Source organism: Ictidomys tridecemlineatus, chromosome 5 (assembly GCF_052094955.1).
Source record: "Ictidomys tridecemlineatus isolate mIctTri1 chromosome 5, mIctTri1.hap1, whole genome shotgun sequence".
NCBI lineage: Eukaryota > Metazoa > Chordata > Mammalia > Rodentia > Sciuridae > Ictidomys > Ictidomys tridecemlineatus.
In genome coordinates this window covers 123,915,284-123,938,129 of record NC_135481.1, presented here as the reverse complement: position 1 = coordinate 123,938,129, position 22,846 = coordinate 123,915,284, and the positions used below count along the sequence as shown (strand labels likewise).

At 50.4% G+C, this 22,846-nt stretch overlaps 1 protein-coding gene across 11 annotated transcripts in view; it reads right to left on the bottom strand.

The window, feature by feature from the left end:
- Positions 1–22,846, bottom strand: part of Pacs2 (phosphofurin acidic cluster sorting protein 2) — a 73,495-nt gene that overhangs the window by 49,811 nt on the left and 838 nt on the right. The window lies entirely within an intron of this gene.

Below are 22,846 nucleotides of genomic sequence, written 5' to 3'. Positions count from 1 at the left end.
GGAGCACATCCTGTGCCCCTGCCTGTCCATGGTGGGGAGGTCCCCAAGGGAAGACAAGCCCGGACCTCATGAACAGACCCGCCATGCGCCATCAGCTGTCAGGAGGATCCCCACCCTCACACCCACAGGGCTTGCATCCTCTGGCTCAGTGACCCACAGGTCCCAAGGCCATCCCCTGTGGGCTCTGCAGCCCGGATGCACAGTGCCAACAGCCAGGAGGGAACCCAGCTCTGCTCCCACCCCCACCATCTGCACATTTGCAATCAACGGCCTCCCAGGCTCAACCCCACAACCCGCACGGTGGTCCACCCAAGGGAGCCAGGGACTTGTCTGAGTGCCCTGAGCTGCACACTCCAGCCCCGTAGCGCAGAGGCAAGAGGGTCAGCTCTGCACCAGCTCTGCTGTCCTCTTGGTGGGGGCAGCCTTCTCCCTTCTAGGCTCCCCAAGGCCCATGGGTCCTCCAGGAGCCTCAGCACTCAGCTATCTGGTGCCGACCCTGTCTCCCATCTCAGGTTCTGGGAACTGGCTGGGAGACATCGTCAGGAGGAGGCCCAGTGGAGGACAAGCCAGCACAGAGCATCGCAGCAGGATACCATGGAGGAGCCCTGCAAGCCAGAGGCCACTGCTGCGGGATGCTACAGCATGGCAAGATCAGGTAAGGATCTAGGTGAGACATACCAGCCAGGAGTGACGCTGAGCCAGGGCCAGGCCCCTGACCCCCAAGACTGTCCCACAGTCTCCACCAGCAAATGTGCCATGCTGCCTTCAGTAACTGAGGCCCAACAGGACGGGAACAGTCCCTGCCCAGGACCTGGCTTCATATGAGCCTGGTGCCCTCGACAGCAAGTCCTGTCTGTTGCGGGGTGTTTCAGCAGACACAGATCCCTAGGGCTGACCCCAGGAAGGCCTGCAGAATTCATGCAGCAGGCCTGCAGACTGGGCTACCATCCTGGGGCAGCCTGCAATGTGGCTTGGGACTACATCCACAAGAGTGACTATCAGGAAGGTGAGGGGTCAGGCTGGCCCCTAGCCCTGGGGTCCAGCTGGACCTCCTGCCTTTTGCTCCTCCCTGATGGTCCATAGGGCAGAGGGAGAGGGGTAGGCAGGAATGTGAACACACTGCGGGGGCCTGGACAAGGGTGGTCCCTAAGTTTGCTTGTCCCAGGTACATTCCCAGGGTTTGTGTCACAGGCTCCTCCACAGCCGGTGGCACTAACTAGGGCACAGCAATAAGCAGCCAGAAAGAGGGACAGTGTCCTGGCCTGAGCAGGACAGTCCATAAGTTTCTACAAGGGCCTGAGCAGTGCCCTCCAGCTGACTGCAGGCAGCCTGTACTGCGTGGTGCTACCAAGGCAGTGCCACCAGGGAGTACCTCTGTGGGACAGTCTCCCGATGAGGTACCTTCCAGGGCAGGCCTAGTACCTGCTGGGTGTGGGGCCTGGCATGAGGGCAAGCTGGAGTGGCACAGGTGTCAGATGATGGGCGTGTAAACAGGCCCCAGGGCCAGGAGGCAGAGAGCAGAGGGGCAGCACGTGGGTAAGGCCTGGGAGCAGGTGGAGCCTGTTGTCAACACTCCCCCAGGGCCAGCACATATGCCTGAGGTGAAGACCCTCCGTGCCCAGCAGGCAGCTGCAGGCCTCCCTGAGAGCGTGGGGCGGGTGCAAGAAGCTTTGGGATCCCCTCTGCCCAGCGGAGGGAAGGTGCACAGGGCTGAGCTGGTTTAGGATCGGAGACTGCGCCTTGGGCAACAGTAAGGAGTGTGCAGCCCGCAGGACGATGAACTGCCCTCCAGTGAGCTGACCAAGGCTAGCCCTGGCTGCCACCGTGCAAGCCACAGAAAGTCCTGTGGTCCATTTCCAAAATATAGGATTTAGCTTTAAATGCAAAATTACGTGTGGGGGAGGAGTAGGGAAGGAGGGAGGAGGAAACGGATGCACAGCTGGAGGGCAGATAAAACAAGTGGTCACCAGCAGGTAATCACCTGCTTTGAGACACCTGAGTGGGACACACAGGAGCCGAGAAGGAAGGGACCTAAGCAACAGAGAGGAACTGTGCACGTGCCAGCTAACCCAGGGGGACTTTCCTGCCTAGAGAACACAGGGAGATGGGGACAACAAAAGGTACTTTTCTTCAAATAACCCAGCAGGAGGCAGTAAAACCTAGGTGATGTTCCGAAAGACTGTGTACCCCTAGGTACTCTCCAATGAGGAACCAAGGAGGGACCGCACTCCAGGGGACAAAACACTGGTCTCTCAGTTCCCAGCCACCAGGCACCCGACCTACATGACTGTCATTTACGCCCTCCAAAGCAATGCATTCTGTACTGATTAGCTGTGTTTTATCTAACTGGAGATTGTTTAAAGCCCTCTATAATTTTTTCATGCTGCCTTTATTCAGAGGCCAATTATTCAAGGGTCAACTCTCAAGTGCACTGAAAAGAGAGAGAGGCTTCCTCCTTTGGAGAGTCCTAAGGGAAACCCACCTTAACCTTTGATTTCAGCATCCCTTGTGGCTGACAGACTATTCCCAAAGTGCAGGCCCACCTCATGTCTGAGTCATACTGTAAAATCTGTGACAGGCTCTGCTTAATTTCTAAAGGGTCAATATACATTGGTAAAAGTGAAAATGTCTTTGAAATTAATAACCTACACATTTTTCTAGGTGCCTAGCCAATCAAAAAAAAAATTAGTTCCTATAAAATGTTTAAAGTGCAATGTTCATTGCTTTTAAGGACTTTTCTTTGACAGGAATAACTGATTTAAAATGTTAACTAGACTTATCTAATACCTTGGTTTTCAATGGGTAACCTAAATTAAAAATGAGTTTATTAGATTTAACATAAATGAGATAGACATTTATAAATATGTGTGCTAGATGAGACAACTGATTAATTTGCAAAGTTAAAATACTAAAGAACATCAACCGCTAAATTTAAGTGTGCCTGGCTTCTTAAATTCATAAGGTAACATATATTTGGATCTATTAAATGTGTTTTTACAAGTTGGTAAAACAGTTTTAAGCTTGCTTTGCTTTGGGGACTAAACTAAAAGCAAGGTTATTAAGAATTAAAATTCTAACAGGTATAATTCTATATGTAAAGAATACAAAAAGTTTCAGCTGTATTTTAATGAAAGTACTATAAAAAGCATAAAGTATTTTATCTTACTAAAAAGGAGTAATTTGTCTAAATTTAGAAATTTCATAAGGATTGTTTCAAAATTTGAATTTAAGAAAGGGTCTAAAACAAACAAACAAAAAAGAGATAAGAAAGTTATAGGGGCTGGAGTCATGGCTTGGTGGTCCAGCGCTTGCCTGGCATGTGTAAAGCCTTGGGTTTGATCCTCAGCACCACAAACAAATAAATAAAAGATCCACTGACAACTAAAAAAAAAAAAAAAATTGTAATATTTATTTTTTAGGTGTAGATGGACACAACACCTTTATTTTTATGTGGTGCTGAGGATCAAACCCAGGTCCCACCCGTGCTAGGTGAGCACTCTACCGCTTTTAAAAAAATTATAAAAAAGAAAGTTATAGGTATAAAAATACTTTTTAGTACAGAAAACTGGAAGAAAAAAATGTTTCTGAATTAGAAAGTATTTTGTATGATAAAGTAATATTTTGGTGCCAAAGTCCAACATGAAAGAGGACAGAGGGGCTGGGGATGTGGCTCAAGTGGTAGCACGCTCGCCTGGCATGCGTGCGGCCCAGGTTTGATCATCAGCACCACATACCAACAAAGATGTTGCGTCCGCCGAGAACTAAAAAAAATAAATAAATATTAAAAAAAAAAAAAGAAAGAGGACAAAATTAAGGATGTAAACAAGTTGTAAAATGTCTGAGTAAGTTGCAGAACGTTTGTGGAAGGTAAATCTCAAAAAGTCTGTATATGTGATTAAGTTGGCTATAAGAAAAGTTAGCACAGCCAGTCAAAATATTGATCTGTTCTTATCAAGATAATTTCTGTTAGGTTTTATTACTTAGGGCAACTAAGTCTTAAAGGAATTAGAATTTGTTGTTAGGTTATTACAGAATAGTTGACAACCTGAATATATGTGACTAGAGATACACATACATCTAAAATTAAATATGTTTCTCTAAGCCCTAAGTGTTAATGTAAATATTTGTCAAATGAAAGTTAATACAGAGCTGGAGTTGTGGCTCAGTAGTAGAGTACTTGCCTTGCATGCGTGAGGCACTGGGTTTGATTCTCAGTATTACCTAAAAATAAATAAAGATATTGTGACAAGGTGCTGGGATTGTGGCTCAGCCGTAGAGCGCTCGCCTAGCATGGGCGGGACCCGGATTCGATCCTCAGCACCACATAAAAAATAAAGGCATTGTGTTGTGTCCATCTACACCTAAAAAATAAATAAATATTTTTTTAAAAAGATATTGTATCCATCTACAACTAAAAAAATATTTTTAAAAAAAGAAGTTAAGGTAGGTTTATAGGCAAGGTAACCAATAAGTACTCTATTATATATCATATCCAACATAAAAGGGCCCCACTGCCATTTTAAAAACTTGGCTTATATCTGTTTGCTTTGACTAAGTGTATTTCTGATCATTAACACTGTTTCCTGAATGCATAAGAGATTTAATGCTAGTTTAGAAGAGCACTTTATTAAGCTAATGTTCTCTAAACTAAAACTGTCAGTAGCAATAGTCTCCTTCAGATTTATTCCATTGAATATTCTGTAACTGAATAAAAGTAATGTGTTATCAATAAATTTTATGTTACTTTTTAAATTGGAATGGAAAGTTTTTTTAAATGTTTATTTTTTAGTTGTAGTTGGACACAATAACTTTTTTTCACTTATTTATTTTTATGTGGTGTTGAGGATTGAACCCAGGGTCTCGCACATGCGAGGCGAGTGCTCTACCACTGAGCTACAACCCAGTCCCTGGAATGGAAATTTTTTAAAATACTTTTTTAGTTGTAGATGGACACAATATTTTATTTGTTTATTTTTATGCAGTGCCAGGGACCGAACCCAGTGCCTCCCGCATGCTAGGCAAGCACTCTACCACTGAGCTGCAGCCCAGGCCCCTGGAAATTTAAATGCACTTTTAAAAGATAAAACTTATTATCTTATTAAAAGATAAAAAGGAAAGCCAGATTTTGTGGAACACGGAAACATTTCGCCATTTTTTTTTTTTTTAAATTCCGGGAATTGAACTCAGGGGCACTTGACCACTGAGCCCCATCCCCAACCCTTTTTTAATTTTATTTAGAGTCAGGGTCTCACTGAGCTGCTTAGCACCTCGATGTTGCTAAGGCTGGCCTTGTTGCTGTCCTCCTGCCTCAGCCTCCCAAGCACTGAGGTTACAGGTGTGCGCCACCACACCCAGCACATTCTGCCACTTTTTCCATAAAAAGAAAGTTAGGAGCTCTCTTAGCTTTTGATTGACTCATGTTTCAGATGTAATGATATATTATGTTATTCGTCAAGAGCCCCCCCTCACCTGAGATAAAGCTTTGCCTCTAAACCTACTCCATGTTGGGATGGCTCCAAAGTAGACTGGAATTAAGCACATTTAAAGTTATATTCAAAAGATAGGTTGCAAAAATTATTGTGATCTCAAATATGGGGGATATAATAAAAAACTTAAGGATTGAATAAATTGTAAATGATACTTAAAGATTATAAAAGTGGGGGCAGGACAGCTCTACGACTTTAGTGGTCCAGCTTCCACACTAGGAGGGGAGAGAGTGTGAGCCTGCATTTGGTTTATTTATACAGGGAACTTCAAAGATTTTCTGTAGAATGTTCTTCATCAAATAAAGCAGGAGGTGGGCTGTCCAAACCTAGTGGGTCACGCTCAGCTCCGAAGTTACAAGAGCTGTCCCACTGGTAGAGCGAGTGACTTCCAGCACTAATACTGACCCCAGTTAAATGAAAGGAGTAACTACAAAATTATAGATATTTAAGTTATAACTTGTTACTTCTGCTTCAAGGCTGGTGAAACTGACCTGCTGGATGTTTAAACCCAAAACTTGGAGATCAAAGTCAAGGAAGAAAAAGGGCTAAGGAAAAGGCAGCCAATATTTTGGCCCTTGCCTGCTAAGGTCAGCAAGGACCCAGGGATTGATGGGACCCCTAAAAGGGTCCTGTAACTCAGGTGAGTCATCCAACCTTCTGATCAGGGGGATCATGAGGACCCCAGAGAACAGGAAGCCGCCCAGTGCACGTTCTGCCAAGAGGAGGGTCATTGGAGAGGGAAGTGCCCTGATGGGTCAGCAAGGTAGATGGCACAGCTGGTAGAGGAAAACTGAAGGAGCCAGGAGGTTTCTCAGAGGTCCCCAAGAGTGGACTCTGAGGAATCTCCACTGACCCTAAGAGTAGATGGGAACAAGGTCAACTTGACCACCTTGGTCTCGAACACCTGGCAGGAGAGTATAATCCAAGCACAGCCATACCTTGGCATATAATAAAAAGATGGGGGGCAATGGTTTTTGTTTGGTTGGTGGTTTGGGGTTTTGTTTGGTTTGGGCTTTTTATTGGTTTGTTTTACTGAGGACTGAACCAGGGTCACATACCCAGATCTCTTATTAATTTTTTAAAAAATTTGAAACTGGGTCTTAAGTTGCTTAAGGCCTTGATAAGTTGCTGAGGATGGTCTCCAACTTGCAGTTCTAATGCCTCAGCCTCCTGAGTTGCTGGTATTACAGGTGTGCACTGCCCAGCCAATGGTTCTTCTGATGTCAGTTGAGATGTGCATTTGTGCCAGTCCTCCCCAAAGTAAGTAAAACTGGGAGATTATAAAGGAAGGGTTTTCTACAGGAAGGCCTGATAAATATCACAAAAGCTCTGAGAGTCACAAGCTTGTCCTGAGTCAATTTGAGACCTACAAACCTTCCTAACCTCCTGCATAGGCAGACTTGATCTGTGTTTCTCAGGGTTTTTTGTTTTGCTTTGTTTTTTTCTTTTCTTTTGTTTTTGCTGGTATGATTATCTAGCCCTGATATTTACTATGAGCAGCTATATGGGCTCCCTTATGTGGGAAAACTACAGAATCCCCTACCATGGAAACTAAAGGCCAATTTCCCAGAGTATACTAGCCATATCCTTCACTTTATCACCCTTCAGGTTATAGAGACTCCTTGCTCATCGGACTCCTCCTCTGGAGTCTGCAATTCTTCACTTCCAGCCTGGTGACTTGGAAAGCAGAAAAGCTTCCATGGAGCCAGAAAGGACCTAATGAAGTGCTCCTCATCACTGGGAAGGCTATCCAAACTGCTATAAAATGGGACTTGTTTCCATGGGCAGTTTCCATCCCAAAAAGTTAATACATCTAGGATGGAGGGCAACACCAAGGGCACAGAAAAATGAAAATGAAACCCAAAGGTATAAAAAAAGGTGGGTAGACTTGTGAGAAATAGAAAGTCCAGTGGTCCATTTTCAGAATACGTTATTTAGCTTTATACATGTAAAATTACTAAAGATCTAAGAAAATCAGCCAAAGAATAAATAGAGCAAATGGTTACCAGTAGTTAACACCCAAGTACGCCAGTTTCATAGCCCCTTGAGAGACAGGAGGTGAGGGGAAGCATCCAGCCTGACCAACAAAGATAAATTTTGTATATGCCAAAATGCACTCAATTCCAGAAAGGCCTTTCTACCACTAAGGAAGTTTAAAACCCAACAGGAGATGGTAAAAGCGAGGCGTTGTTCAGGAAGACTCTGCACCCCACAGTACTAGCCAATGAGGAACTGGAGAGGGATCCTGAGCATCAGGGGAGAAGGTGCAGAGTATAACTACTCTGGGTGCCTGGCTGCAGACACCTGGTCTTGCAGACGGTCACAAAGCTCTGCTTTCCCTGCACCTTTTGTCTCTCAAGTCTATCTTCGGGTTTGGACAGGTGAGCATGTTTCTCACAACCAGAGTCACCTGGGAGAAGACAGGAGCTGCCTGAGCTCCCATGGGCCTGGAGCTCTGACATGTGTGCTCAGTGCCAGCAGCCCAAGGCAGGAGCAGTGGCATATAGGTGTGACCTGGAATGTACCAGCCACCCCTCTGGCACTCAGGTCCACAAAGGTCCACTCTGGGGCCTCCTGGTGCCATGTAGACCCTGAACAGCAAGTGCAGCATGAAGACCCTTTGCCTGTGTAGCCTCAGCTGGGAAAGGACAGCTCCATCATTGTGAAAGTGCCATTTGCCCTTCATAGCACCCTGTCCCAGCTTCTCCGGCAAGAAAATCTCTGGCTTCCTGTAGGCTCAAGCCCCACCCACCTCCATTCTTGGCAAGAGTCATGCTGTAGGCATGACTGTGCCCTCAGGTTTGTTCAATGTCCCCAGGGAAGGGAGGAGCCCACTACCCACCTCCCTGCATAGGCAGGTGTGTGGTTCACCCCTTCCTGTGCTCGGCTCCTTTGGACCAGCAACACCATGCTAGCGCTGCCAGGGAGACCTGACCTCCACTATAGAGACTGTCACCAGCTGGCTGGGCCCAGCAGCTTCCTCCTGGTGAGACACATACGATTGGCTGGCTCTGTGAAGGAGAGTACTTTGGGACAACAACCTACTGTGACCCACAGGCTTTTTTCTGTGAGGGGATGCACCATGGCCCTGCAGGGCCATGTTGGCTGCAGGTCTGGGGGAAAACACCCAGGTGCACATACTGGCTGTCCCTAGGACAGCCCTGAACAAAAGAACCCCTGTGAGATGTCCTTGCATGGTTCTGATCTCTTAAGGCTTCACCCCAAGGGGAGGCCTCCTGCCACTTGGCTAACACCCCTGCAATCCCTGGAGATGCCCAAGACCCCAGCCCCTACTCCATGAGTGGAGATTCAAGCTCAATCACCAGCCAGTCCGGTTCTCAATTGGGGACAGCAGGCAGATGACATCAGGCTAGCTCTGGGTCTTCGAGCTTCTCACCAGGTGGGAAAGGCCCCAGCGGCAGGAAGCAAGTATCAAAGTGCCAAGCCGGGGGACTTGGAGCACCTACAGCCAGCTTGGCCGGCCACTCCAAGGTCCTGCAAGCCACAGGCTCACTGCAGCAAGGCTCTGCTCAGCCCCTTGCTCTGCTGCTTGCGGCTCAGGAGCACCTCACTCTGCAGCACCCTTCCCAGAGGCAGCACAGTGGTGTCACCTTGGTGGCCTGTAATGCACCCAGATGCCCAGCCACGCCATGAGCCAGGGACATCTTCTGTCTCACATGCTGTCCACCTCAAGGAGGGACACTGTACAGGTGCTCCACAGCACCGTACGTCCCCACTACCTCAAATGCTTGATTGCAACCCTGAGTCCAGTAAGGTCTGACACCTTCTCTTCCTCGGTGACCTCAGTGACGTGCAAAGACAAACTACTCTTCTCAGTGTAAAAGAGGTGCCTCTGTAATTTATTCCTAAAGGGACTGGAAGATGCTTCTCAGTGTAAAAGAGGTGCCTCTGTAATTTATTCCTAAAGGGACTGGAAGATGCTACAGAGGAAGTTCACTAGAAAATCTTTCTTAAGTGAGTCAAATCAAACAAGTCCTTCCTTCCCTCCTTCCTTCCTTCCTGTTTTCTGTACTGGGGTTGGAACCCAGGCGTGCTCTACCATGAAGCCATATACCCAGCCCTTTATATTTTGAGATAGGTCTCACTAAGTGGCTGAAGCTTCTCTTAAACCCGCTATCCTCCTGCCTCAGCCTCCTAGTCCCAGGGACTGCAGAAGTGGCCTCTGTGTTTCCTTTTATTCTTCACTGGGCAATACAGCTGCATCATCCATGTGATCTGAGCGACTCACCTTCAACAGAGGCTCCGAACCCTCTACCGTGCTGGGGAGGAAGCATGGGAAACCTGCCCCTCAGGACCCACACTCTGGTAAGCAATCCCGGCTCCTAGTCAGCCATGGGCCATTTGTGGTTTGAACAACCCAGAGCAGAACAGCATCCACGTCCCTGAGCAGTGTCCAAGCTGTACATCCCCCAGTAGGTAGTGACAGTTGTCCCATGACTGGTCTTCCAGTCCCCTGTCTTGGGCCTCTGTGCAGTGGTGGCTGGTAACACAGCTGAGGCCACACTGCTCCTGACACCAGTGGCTGAAATGTCACATGTCCAAGAGACTTGCTGAGCCCCAGCAAGGACCAGGGAGGCAGTGGGTATGGAACAAGGCCATTATGATTATGCCCTTTTCAAGAGATCAAATTCCCCAGGAGGGAATGGATAAGCAAATGAAAACGGGTGTGGAGATGACTCCACAGGCCACCTCTCGGATCCCTCAGGAAGTGTGGCTGTGGTAACAGCCATGTGTGATGGAAAGAGGCTCTTCTCCATACCTCCCACAAGGGCAGACCAAGTGGCACCCCTTCCTTGAGCAGGAAGTCCACAGGGGTCTGCTCCTTCTGAAGGCAGTGCTGCATGGAGGCAATGTTCTCTGCTGATGGAGTAAGACCCCTGGGAGCCCCAGCCAACCTCAGGGGCCTGGAACAGCGAGAACTGGCTGCTGCTCTTGGGGCCTCAATCACCAATTAAAGAAGCACTGAATCTGCAAGCTGGCCAGCTGCTGTGGGATGCATGGAGGCTGCCCAGGCCACTCTACCTCCCACATGCTCCCTAGGCTGCCATGGACCCCACTTCTGAGGGACTGCCAGTGCTGGTGGCACTTAGTATGGCCCTCAGGTCACTGATGACCCCTCGTTCAGTCTTCCCTGGCCCTGGTTGCTGGCTCTGCCCTGATGAGGCAAGCTCTCCTGTGAATCTGCCCAGCCCCTGCACTAGCACCCTTGCCTCAAGGTGAATACATAGCCATGGCAGTCATCTGGACTCTCAGGTCACAAGAGCCTAGACCAGGGCAGGTCTTCACAGAGAAAACTCCCCTGCAAGAGGAGCACTGAGAGTATGGAAGGGCTATCCTCTCCCATCACTCATGGCCCGCACAGGGCATCCCCAGAGTAGCACCCAGCTCTCTTTCAGCACTCCAGTGCAGAAACTTGAGGGAGAGCCTGGCCACAAGGCACTGAGCTGACAGCAGGTCGCCAGCCTCCTGCAAGACCTGTGCCAATGGTGCTTCAGAGGCAACCTGAAAGAGGCATTAGGTCCACTCTCAGGCTGACAGGAATGAGCCCAGGAGAGAGGCTGCCAAGCCCGACCTGTGTCAGAACTGAGGATGAAGGCCAACATGCTAACACCTGACCTCCGATGTCTGAAGATACCTGGACAGAGCCCACTCTGCAGCTCCTAGCCAGGGATGCAAACTGCTGCAAAGTCCATCCCATCAATGTGACCGGAGGGAAGCCAAACACTGCTGATGCCTCCTGCAAGGAACAGCTGCGGGATCAGGTTGAAAAAGATGGCTTAAAGTAGACCAAATATTCTGGTGGTGTCCCCAGCTGTCAGCACACGTGGCACTCTCAAAGGGCTGCAGAGCAAACAGCCAGGAGGAAGGAGCCAGAACAGGGACAGGTCTGCATCAGTGCACAGGCACAGGCGGCAGAGGCCGGGCAGGCTCACTCCCTCGGCATCTCTGCCTTTCCCTGGGCAGAGGACCACGTTGGTGAAAGGGGCATCTCCAGGCCTGGCCCCGCCCAGGGGTGTGTGAAAGGGGCTTCTCCAAGCCTGACCCTGCCCAGGTGTGGCCCTGGCCTAGCTAGGGGAGCGGGGGAGGGGGACACAGCACTGGTCGACACATGCTGTCCTGGTGAAAGATGAAGGGAAGCTGGACATCATGGCCACTGTGCTGCTTACCTCGGCAGCCAGGTGGTTCCCAAGGCTGTCAGTCTACCCACATGTGCAGAGCTGCCTGCTAGAGCAGCTGTAGGGAATGCAGGCTGCAAAGGTGGAACTGAGGCATGATCTGGGAAGGGCAGAGCTGAGCAAGGGGTCTGACCACAGGGTCCATACTCCACATGCACCTGTCTGAGCTCAGACTCCTGTATGGTGAGGCCCATCCTACCTGCCTGAGGTGGAAGTTGGAGGTGGAGGGGTGGTGCAGAGGTCTATGTGGGGACCAAACCTGCCCACCACTGTACCACTAGTCCAATCCACATGCTCCTGTCAGTCTCCACACTGGACACTCAACAAATGCAAGCCTGACCTTTGGGCAGAAGCGCATCCTGCTGACAATGCCCTTAAGGCTGGGCTCAGGTGAAGGGATGCAGGTCTGTGGCTGGGAGGCAGAGGATGCCCAAGCCCAGCTGCAGGACCCTAAGGAAAGGCTGGCTTAGGGTGGGGTGAAGGGCCCCAGGCCCCAGGCCCGAGTGTCAGAGTATGAAGGCAGAGGTGCCTGCTTCTCTGGCACCTTCCACCACCATTTCCACGTCTCATGGGGCCAGTTGCCTCTGTGTGGCAGGCACCTGCACAAGAGGAGACCCGAGGCCACAGCCTCAGCTGCGGAGGCTCCTCTCTCCCATGCATAGAGAGCAGAGCTCCCCACACAGGCTGGAGTCTTTGCAAGCGTCAGTGGTGTTGCTAGGGACTCACCAGCTATGGCCCCATGCAAGGCCTGCCTTGGTTTGGGAACAAGCACCTGTGTCTGCTCCAACCCACCTCCAGAGCCAAGGGGACAGGGCTCTAACCCATCGACACGCCATTCCCACCCACCTCCAACATGGGGAGAACTCAGCTTCTAGGGCTGGGGTTGAGGCTCAGTGGTAGGGCACTTGCCTAGCACGTGCAAGGCCCTGGGTTCAATCCTCAGTATCACATAAAAATAAAAATAAGTAAAATAAAGGTACTATGTCGAACTAAAAAATAAAAAAGAAAAAAGAACTCAGCTTCTAAATCCATTCACACATGATTTTGGGGCTACCTGTTAGTGCCACTGTGGAGCTATCCATGGTAGCTGGTAAGTCAGCTGCTCATACGCTCACACACTTGCACCTGAGAGATCCGCAGCCAGAGGCTCTGTGCGTATTCAGCGAGAGGGTCCAGCACAGCGTGGCAGAACAGCAACCCAGGCGCTCCCCACATCTATCTGCTTCCTGCCTGGACCCGAGCACCCCTCCTCAGCCACCAGCAATTCTGGCCACGCCGCCTGTCTCCTGGGCTCCCAAATGGCCCTCAAGACCCACTGAGGTTGCCCTGCCACCTCCACATAGCCAAAGAGATGCCAACTGTCACACATGACTGTAGAACAGCTCTCTGCATCGGCCTTGCTACACCCAACTCCTGTCCTTAGAAACTCCGCTCTTGCAGGAGCCAAAAGAGAAGACCAGACACAAGGCCAATTCCAGGGATTTCAGATTGCCTACGGGCACCACAGCCACCACTGATTATAAAGGACATGCTTCCACTGTGTCCTGCCTAGGCAGCGTGGACCACTGCTTCCTCCCTAGGAACCGTGGGCACTATACTTCCTCCCTGGGAACCTGGGCCACTGCTTCCCCCCTAGGGACCGTGGGCACTACTTCCCCCCTGGGCACCTAGACCACTGCTTCCCCCCTAGGGACCTGGGCCACTGCTTCCTCCGTAGGGACTGTGGGCTGTTCTTCTCCACAAAATACTCAGGACAACAAAGGCATTCACAGCACTGGGCCCATGGAGGACCACTGCCCACTTAGAGTGCCCACACAATGCTCCAAGGCCAGGACAGAGAATCGGTCATAGGCAGCTTTCTAAATCTGTGTCCTAAAAGCAGACTCCTGCCCTGTGAGCCATGAAGGGGAAAAGAAGATGGAGCCTGGTCACTCCCAACAATGGAGCAGCCCTCCTCTAAATCCCAGGGTCTCCTGAGGCAACAGGCCCTACCAGCCTGCCAGGGATGCGTTCCCAGGAAATGCCAAGTCCGCAGGCCATGCACAGCCCACGCTGGCCTCCTCAGTATCTCCTTCCTCATCCCACCCCCCTCAGGTTGCTGCACTATTCCCCCAGAGTTCATCTACAGCCCTGTGGGACCCTTCTGTCAACCCCCATGTACACAACCCCCATCCCCACCCCAGTGGAACTACCCCCAACCAGCACACCCCTCTCCCAGAACACCCTCAGCATGGCCCAGAGACTTCCCACGACTCAAAGCAAACAACATTCCTTAGCATGACATCTTATTCAATTTCAGGGACACTCACCAAGCAGCTACTCAGGACAACCCTGGGCCGGGGTGGGGATGGCACCAAGAGAGACTGACACAACACCCACAATGGGAGCCATAGCCGCCTTGAAAGGATGGATGAGTCCTAAAGAATAGTGTCAGCACGTGGGCACAACGGGCTGCTCCTGCAGTGCCATGCTACCCTTCTCATCTGGACAGAGAGCACAGTGGAAGGGCTGACATGTCCACAAGCATCCCAGAGGTGACCCAGACTGGGGCAGAGGCCACAGCCCTAGAGAAAGCGGCTGAGAACCTCCGGAACAGGGAAACCTGCAACCTGCAAGGCAGAAGCCATGACCCCTGCTGAGAACCACAGGAGAAGCCCATGCTTGGCCACATGGTCAGGCAACCATCACAGGGAAGGGGCCACCAAGCCAGACCTCCTTCCAGCAGTCCTGGCTGGCCAGCAGCTGGCTCCCTCACAGCAAGCCAGGAAGCCAGAGCCTGGCACTGCCATTGCTACGCAGGAGACGCTGCAGAGCCAGCGCAGAGCCAGCACACCTGCGGTGACAAGGCAAACAGACAGCTTGGACAAGCAGAAATGCAGCTCCAGGTCTGCAGTTGGGGGTGGGGGGGCCTGGGATGCATCTCCAGACAAAGGGGGAAACAGAGGAGGTGAGGTGAGAAGGGCTTCAAGTCAGGCAAGTGCTGCCAGGAGGGGCAAGAGCCAGACCTGAAGCACGTCCAGGGGACAGGAGGGCTGGATTGCACTCTGTAGCTCTGCTCTCAGGGGAGGAAGACACAGCCAGCTCTCACACGTGTGCCCGGAGGTCAGTCCCCAAGGGGAGGGGCAGGGATGACCTCCACCAGGATCGTGGGGAAAACAGAGAGAGAGTCAACAGAGTGTAGGCTGAGAGCGAGGGAGAGCAGGAAACGTGGGCAGGTTGAAAAAGCCCCAAACTAAACCGGGACATGTTTTAGCAGCGGGGAGCAGGATGAGAATGGAACCGCAGGTCAGTCAAAACAAGGACAGGCTGGGCACAGTGGCCACGCCTGTAATCCCACTACTTGGGAGGCTGTTGCAGGAGGATCACAAGTTCAAGGCCAGCCTTAGTCACTTAGCAAGGCCCTCATCTCAAAATAAAATAAAGCGACCTGGGGTGTAGCTCAGTGGTAGCTCATTCCTGGGTTCAATTCCCAGTATAAAAAAAAAAACAGTGGCACGGTGGCAATTGCTAGTAAGTTGATGGCCAAAACAGTGACCTAAACCAGTCACCTGGCCAAGCCCAGAGCCCCTGTGGAGCGAGGTGCTGGGGGGCAGGCACAGAAGCAGGGAACTGGGCTCCTCCTGCCCGACCACAGCCAGGGGAAAGGAGGTGGGGCAGCTCCTCCAGGGCAGAGACCGTGGAAGGCTTGGAAGGCGGCTGGAGGAGGACAGGCTGGGGGCTGGGAGCTCTTTCCTCTGCTGCTCCTCATCCTCAGGGCCCTGCAGAGGTTGGAGGCTGAGCAGTCACCAAGTCAACGCGGGCAGGGGAAATGCTGGCAGGGAGGCGAAACCAGGAGGATCACAAGTTCCAGTCTCTCTAAGTCTCTGAAGGAAAAAAACTGATAAACTAGGGTACAATGGCACACACCTATAATACCAGTGGCTCAGGAAACAGGCAGGAGGATTCCAAGTTCAAGGGCAGTCTCAACTTAGCAAGAATTTAGTGAAACTCTGTCTCAAAATAAAAAATAAAAAGGGCTGGAGATGTGACTCAATGGCTAAGAGCCCATGGGTTCAATCCCTAGTACCAAAAAAAAAAAAAAAAAAAAAAAAATTAAAGACAAAGCCAGGTATGGTGCTGCAAGTCTATAATCCCAGCTACTCAGAAGGCTGAGGCAGGAGAATTACAAAATTGAGTCCATCCTGGGCAACATAGTGAAATCCTATCTCCTATCTCAAAAAATAAAAAGGACTAGAGGTGTGGCTCAGTGGTACAGCACCCCTGGGTTTAGTCCCCTGATCCAATCAATCAATCAATCAATCAATAAGGTCAAGGATGGTCAGATCAGGATGAGAATGGAATGTAGATCCATCCTGCATGACCACATGCACTGCTAACCGTAAGGCTATACAGGAAGAGTTCAAAGAAAAAAGGTAAAAAATGTACCAGGCAAATATTACTTACTATCCAAAAGAAAGTTCACCTCCTCATCAGAGTCACGTTAAGTCTAAAAGCAGTATAAGACCCAGAGGCCACAGGAAGAGCTCCAAACACCTGGGAGGTATTAAAACCCTACACACATGTGTGCCTAATGACAGCCTCAAAGTGAACAGAGAGAAGCAGAACCTTCCTGCTTCTGAGATAGAAACAGACGTGCAGGACACAGTAAAGCAAGCTTGACCTAAAGGACACACAGCCATCACTGCACCAGCAACACCAAACACACACTGCTCTCAGGTAAAAACAGAATATACACAAAAACTGACATCCTGAGCCACCAGGCAGAGACCTGCTTTCATGCTGACCCTCTTCTCTGACTACAACATAACTGAATTAGAAATTAATAATGGGAAAAAGAAAAGACTTGGAAAAGCGACTAAAAAAACATATGTTTAGATATTAGGAAAGTGAAATACTCCATTAAGTTGAAGAAGAAATAAAGAAAATTTTTAAAAATTATAACCTGAATGATATTTCATAAAAAGGTTGTAAAGTACAACTAAACCATTTGAACTTTTTCGGCAGAGAGGATATCAGAAACTGAACTCAGGGGCATTCGATCACTGAGCCTCATCCCCAGCCCTATTTTGTATTTTGCTTAGCACCTCGATATTGCTGAGGCTGGTTTTGAACTCACAATCCTCCTTCCTTAGCCTTCCAAGCTGCTGGGATTACAGGTGTGCACCACCACATGCAGCTAAGCCATTAACTTTGAGAGCACGTGTGGCTATAAATGCTTATGTGGAAGGAAAAAAAGAGGAAAAATAATTAGTATGTTATTTATCTTAGGAAATGAGAAATGAGGGGTTAGGGGCCAGGTGGTGACCGAGTACATGCCCAATAAGCTCATCATCTGGTCCAATCCCCAAGACCAAAGAGAAAAAAGACAACATTAGAAACAACAGAGCAAAATAAACCCAAGCAAATCAAATGGAAGACGATAGAGAACTAATATTTATTTTCAAAAACTGATGGGCCCACGAGGCACTATGATACGTGACTATGATCCTAGTGACTGAGGCAGGAAGATGGCAAGTTTGAGGCCTGCCTTGAGAGACCCTGTTTCAAAATAAAATAAAAAGGGTTGAGGGGTATACCTCAGCAGTAAAGTGCTCACCTGCCATGTGCAAGGCCCTGCTTTAATCCCAGTACCCCCTACACACACACACACACACACACACACACACACACACACGCCCAAATTAGTGGAGCCTTTGTCAGACACATCAGGAGTAGAGGTCCACATGCGTGAGTAACCATCGTAACCAAGTTCACGGAGACTGCACTACAGACCAGCAGACACCAGGGGACAAGAATACATAAACAACATTATGCCAGTAACCCTGAAAATCTGGACAAATTGAACAAATTCTCAGAAGACTATAATCCAAAACTAGGGGAAAAAGCATTCTATAGCCATTAAACACGTAGTTAAACTTTCCACAAAGAAAGTCCAGGATGGGGATATTTCATAGGTGGATTCTCCAGACATTCCTGAGCAGACGACCCCAGCTAAACACCAGCGGTGCCTGATGCAGCAGAAGGCCCAGGTCCTCAGCTCACAGTTGGAGGGAGTGGACACCACAGTCTGCCAGGCCAGACAGGAGGGCTGCGACTGGACAGAACAGCATGTCAACTCTACTTGAGGTAGAACAAAAGAAGCCAAGGCCACCAGCAGAGCAGCGACAGCCAGGACAGTGAGGCGAGAGGGGTCAGAGGGCGGGAGACTCACAGCCAATTCCCCATCTACAAAAGACAAGACACATGTAGAAAAAGCAGATCGTGTATAGGGAAGGCACGGGGTTAAAATAGTCAGATCACCTGAAGTCCAGGGCACACAGCCAGCCTGCCTCACCCGGTGCCCACCCAGCGAATAGTCCACGCCTGGCAGGACCTGACCCACAGAACTTGGGTAGAGATGAGCACCTTGCTGCTTCCCTACCCACTCCTGGCCCTAATGGCCGAACTTGCTCCTCCATGTAGAGGGCTCAGGGGAGCAGAGCCACCGAGGGAAGGAGGCTGAGGTCCTCCCCTCCCTCCTGAGGAGAGCTGACAACCAACCCAAAACAGACTGAACTTGATGGGAGTGAGTAATGAGCACCTTCAGCTAAGCTGCTGAGATCTGGGAGTTCAGTGCCATTCACGCCTTGTGTTCCTTACCTATTGTGGCTTAGGGTAGGTCACTATCCTAAGCCTCAGTTGCTATCTGCAGGATGAAGTTAGCAGTACAAACACAAACACCAATAAAAAGAAAAAGAAAAAGAAAAGAAAATCAACTGAAGGCCAGCCACAGGCAGAACCTGGCTCAAAGAAACAAAAAAAGTTCTAGATGCTGGCAGCCCACATGAGCTGGGGCTGGGGATGTGGCTCAGTAGTTAAGCACTTGCCTAGCATGCCCAAATCCCCAAGACTGCAAAGTCAATCAATCAATCAGCTGATCTTTTCACTCCAGCAGCAAGTGATGAAAAGCTTACTTCACTGTAATACCAAGTGCCGGCCTGCAGGAGTAGGTCCAACCCAAGATCCGCACACCTGAGAGCAGGTTCTACACTGCTCTCAGGACAAGCACTGAGGACGGAACCCTCAGGACAAGCAGTGCCACTTCTTGCACCTGCTCTGGGATCAGGGACTCCCACCACAGAGCACACCGGGGCATGTGCAATTCAGTGACTGCAAGTCACTTGGGCACTTGAAACCCTGCCTCCAGTCACAGTCCCCTGAGGCCAAGATGAGTAACACACCCAAACACAGAGCCAAAGCCATAAAAAGCTTCCAGAAGAAACAGAAAAGCATCTTCATGACCTTGAGATTGCTTACTCAGGACACAAAGACCACTAACTGCAACACTGGACTGCACCGAACTTGCTCATCCACAAAGGCCACATGCTGGGCATGGCAGGCACGTGCCTGAGGTCCCCACTACCAAGGAGGCTGAGGCAGGAGGCTCCTGGAGCCCAGACCGACACCAGCCTGGGCAGCCCAGCAAGACGCTGCTCTAGACAAAACCCACCACAAAGAGAGGAGAGGCAAACTGTAGCCAGGGTAGAGCACACGTAGTCCATGCATCGGATACCACGAGACCCACAATGGCCAAGCAGAGACAAGCTTCTCACACCTCACAAAAAGGAAGAGCCCACAGCCATGAAGCAGCGCTCAACACAAGGCAGCCCACTGAGAAGCATGTCAAAGCCACAGAACCACTGAAATGGGAACGCACAGCCCAGACTGCTGGCAGGATGAGAGATGGTTCCCATCTCGGAAACTGGGGCTTTCTTAGGGTCAGTCACACCCACCCCTGTGGCCAGTTGTTACCAAGGAGAAGTAAGAACAGCCGTCCATAAAAAGCCCCATACAGCAACAGCACAGATGCTTCCAACACTACCAGCCCAACTGGAAAGAGCCCCAGGCCCACCAACAGGTGCAGCCAGACCAGGGGCGTCACTCTTCACAAGAGAACACTGTGGCACAGGGAGAGGAACCGGGGCCCATGCTGTATCAGCCTGCAGCTTGATCCTACCCATGTGGCCTTCTGAACAGCTGGCGCTGCTCATGGGTGGAGAGTGGGAGGCACAGGCCCCTGAGGGTTCTCGGTGCCTCCCACAAGCACATACCTATCACTAGTCAGTGCATGTGGAGGACCCAGCTCCTGGCACTTGAATGCATCTGCAACACCTTCACTCCACAAGCCAAGAAGCAGGCAGGGTCTGCAGATGCCAAGACGCGTGCGGATGAAGGTGCCAAGATGTGTGCCAAGGAAGGTGCATTTTGTGAGCACACAACATTTAAAGATTAATCAGTGAACCTCAACATGAAAGGAGATCCAGTAGGAAGTGCAAAGGCCCACAATGGCCAAGGCTCTGTGGAGGGCAGGTGGGTACAGGCTGTATGGCACAGGGTCTCAGGGGCACTCTGGGCATCCCAGCAGGGGCAGGGACACTCTGAGAGGCAGGTGCCCCCTGCCCATGTGCCACAGCACAGCCACAGAGGAGGGATACAGCTGGAGATGCTCTCAGCCAGCAGTTACTGGACAAACACCAGGACACTGGACCCTTCCTCCTCTGTGGACTGTCATGGCCCCAGGGCCCTGGCACAAAGATCCCAGGGGACAAAAACTCTCCTGCTTCCTCTAGAAATCCAACACAGGAAGACAAACCCCAGGCCAGCCCCAAAGGCACATCCAGGGTAGAAAGACCCTGAAACTGGATGAGCACTTCCACACTGGTGGCTGGAAAAGGAGCTCCGTTTCCTGTAGAAACTGCTGAGGACCAAGTAGGAAAAAAGAGAAATGAAAACAGCAGAGAAACGAACAGGATTTCCACTGACAAGGAAACAAAATGGCCTAGATTCATAATCAAAGAATAATATCAAAGTTAAAATCCTGGTGCCTGGCACCATGGCACACACCTGTAATCCCAGCAACATGGAAGGCTAAGGTAGGAGGGTCACAAGCTCAAGGCCACCCTGAGGAACTTAGCAAGACCCTGTGTCAAATAAAAATAAAAAGGGCTGGGATGTAACTCAGTGCTAGAGTCCCTGAGTTCAATCCCGAGTACCAAAAAAAAAAAAAAAAGGAAAGAATAAAAAAAAAATCACAATACCATTTCACACCCACCACATTTTCAAAAATTAAAAAATCAAACATGCTGGGCACAGCAGTGTATGACAATGATCCCAGTGACTCGGAAGGCTGAGACAAGGAGAATGGCAAATTTGGGGCCAGCCTCAGCAACTTGTAAAAAATAAAAAGAACTGGGATATTCAGTGGTAAAGCACCCGGGGTTCAATCCCCAGTACTTCAAATAAATAAATAAATAGAATAAAAGTCAAATGTGTGTTGGCAAGAACATAGAGCCACAGGGGTCCTGCCCACTGGTGGGACCAGAGTGGACACAGCTCTGGAAAGCCTCTGGCAGGACTGCTGAGCAGGCACATGCCCACACCTCTGATCCACACTCGAGGCAGGTCCACAGGAAGAGACTCACACAGGAGACAGGCTCAAGAACATCTACAGCCACAGCCCCAAACTGGAAAGCAGCCAAAGGTAAAGGGAGGGAAGAAGAAACCAGGGGTGCTTCTGGGGAATACTATGCAGCAACTAACACATCCACAACCACCAGCACAGGTACAGCTCAGAGAGCTAAAGACTGGGCCAGAACCAGAAGTGGGAAAGACACAGGGCAAGGATCCACCAGCATAAAGTGCTCAGATGAGCAGTACTAACCACCAGGTCATCTAAGCACAAGTGCGCAGGGGTGCCAGCAGAACCCACTGCACAGAGGACAAGTGAAGTTGCCATTGCACCTGAGGAGTGTGCACCATCTGCTCTGCCCACCCAGTCCCCTCACCTGCACACTGCAGAGCCAGCCCAGCACCCAGAGCTGCTACCTATCCTAATCAGCCTCTCCTGCCTTGCCTCCACAGCTTCCCCTTTCAATAGCAGCTTCTAGACCCCTGACGAACAGAACCAAGCTCCACAGTGGAGCTGATAAGACACCTGGCCCCTCCTCCCCCCCTCACACTCCCTTCTGCCTGAGGTTAAAAACTTCAGTACTAGCCAGGCATGGTGGCATGCACCTGTAGTCCCAGCTAGTGAGGAGGCTAAGGCAGGATGATGGCTTGAGCTCAGGAATTCAAGACCAGCCTGGGCAACACAGCAAGATCATGGCTCAAAAAATAGGCAAGCAGGGGCTGAGGCTGTAGCTCAATGGCAGAGCACCTACCTAGCATGTGTGAGGCACTGGGTTTGATCCTTAGCACTACATAAAAAAATAAATAAATAAAGGCATCCTGTCCATCCACAATTATAATTTTTTTTTTTAATAGGCAAGCAGGGGCTAGGGGTGTAGCTCAGTGGTAGAATACTTGCCTGGATTGTGCAAGGCCTGGGTTCAGTCCCCAGTACAACAAAATGCATACATACACTCCTGCATGTACACTTTGCCCCTCGTTTGGGGAGCCCAGGAGGCTGCTGGGGAGGCACAACAAAAGCATGCCCTGCTAGAGATGCAATAGGGGAGGTCGGCAGGGAGGGGAGAGGCTCAGGGAGAGCCAGCAGCCAGCAATGGAGGTCCAAGGGCTGGGGTTGATGGCAGTGAGGCAGTCAGAGAGAGTGAGGGAATGAGAAGGTCAGCACCACCCCTGGTGAGGAGTCCGATGCTAGGGCAAGGCAGGCCTGGGAGTCACTGCTGATTTTGGTTTTGAGGCAAATGCTGTTCTTCAGGTCTCCCAGGGACACCAAGTCCTCCAGGAGCCTCACCAGGTGCAGGAGTCCTGCTGAGCACCTGCCTTTCCTTTCCATAAGGCACCAAAGCCCTGGGGTCCTAACCCCAAGAGGGCAAACCTCATCCTCTGTATCCTCAACACCATGCTCAGAAAAAAAAAACTGTTGAAGGAGCCAAAGCAGAGTGCAGCAGGCCCATCTGAAGCTCACCTGCAGGCGAACACAGCTCCACAGAAGCAAGCCCTCTATTCACTCCTGGGGTCTCCTCGATGGCACACTGGCCACATCTCGGGGGGATGGCACTCTTGAGATGCCCACTGGGAGGTCTACTCGCTCTCACCTCTCCCTAGGGAGAAGCCTCACCCCACCTGCTGCCCCCTCGCCTGGAGACTGCCTTGTAGGAGAGCTCTGTGACCCCTCAGCCTGGGAGCTCCTGCGCAAACCAAGCAGAAGTCACAAAAGTT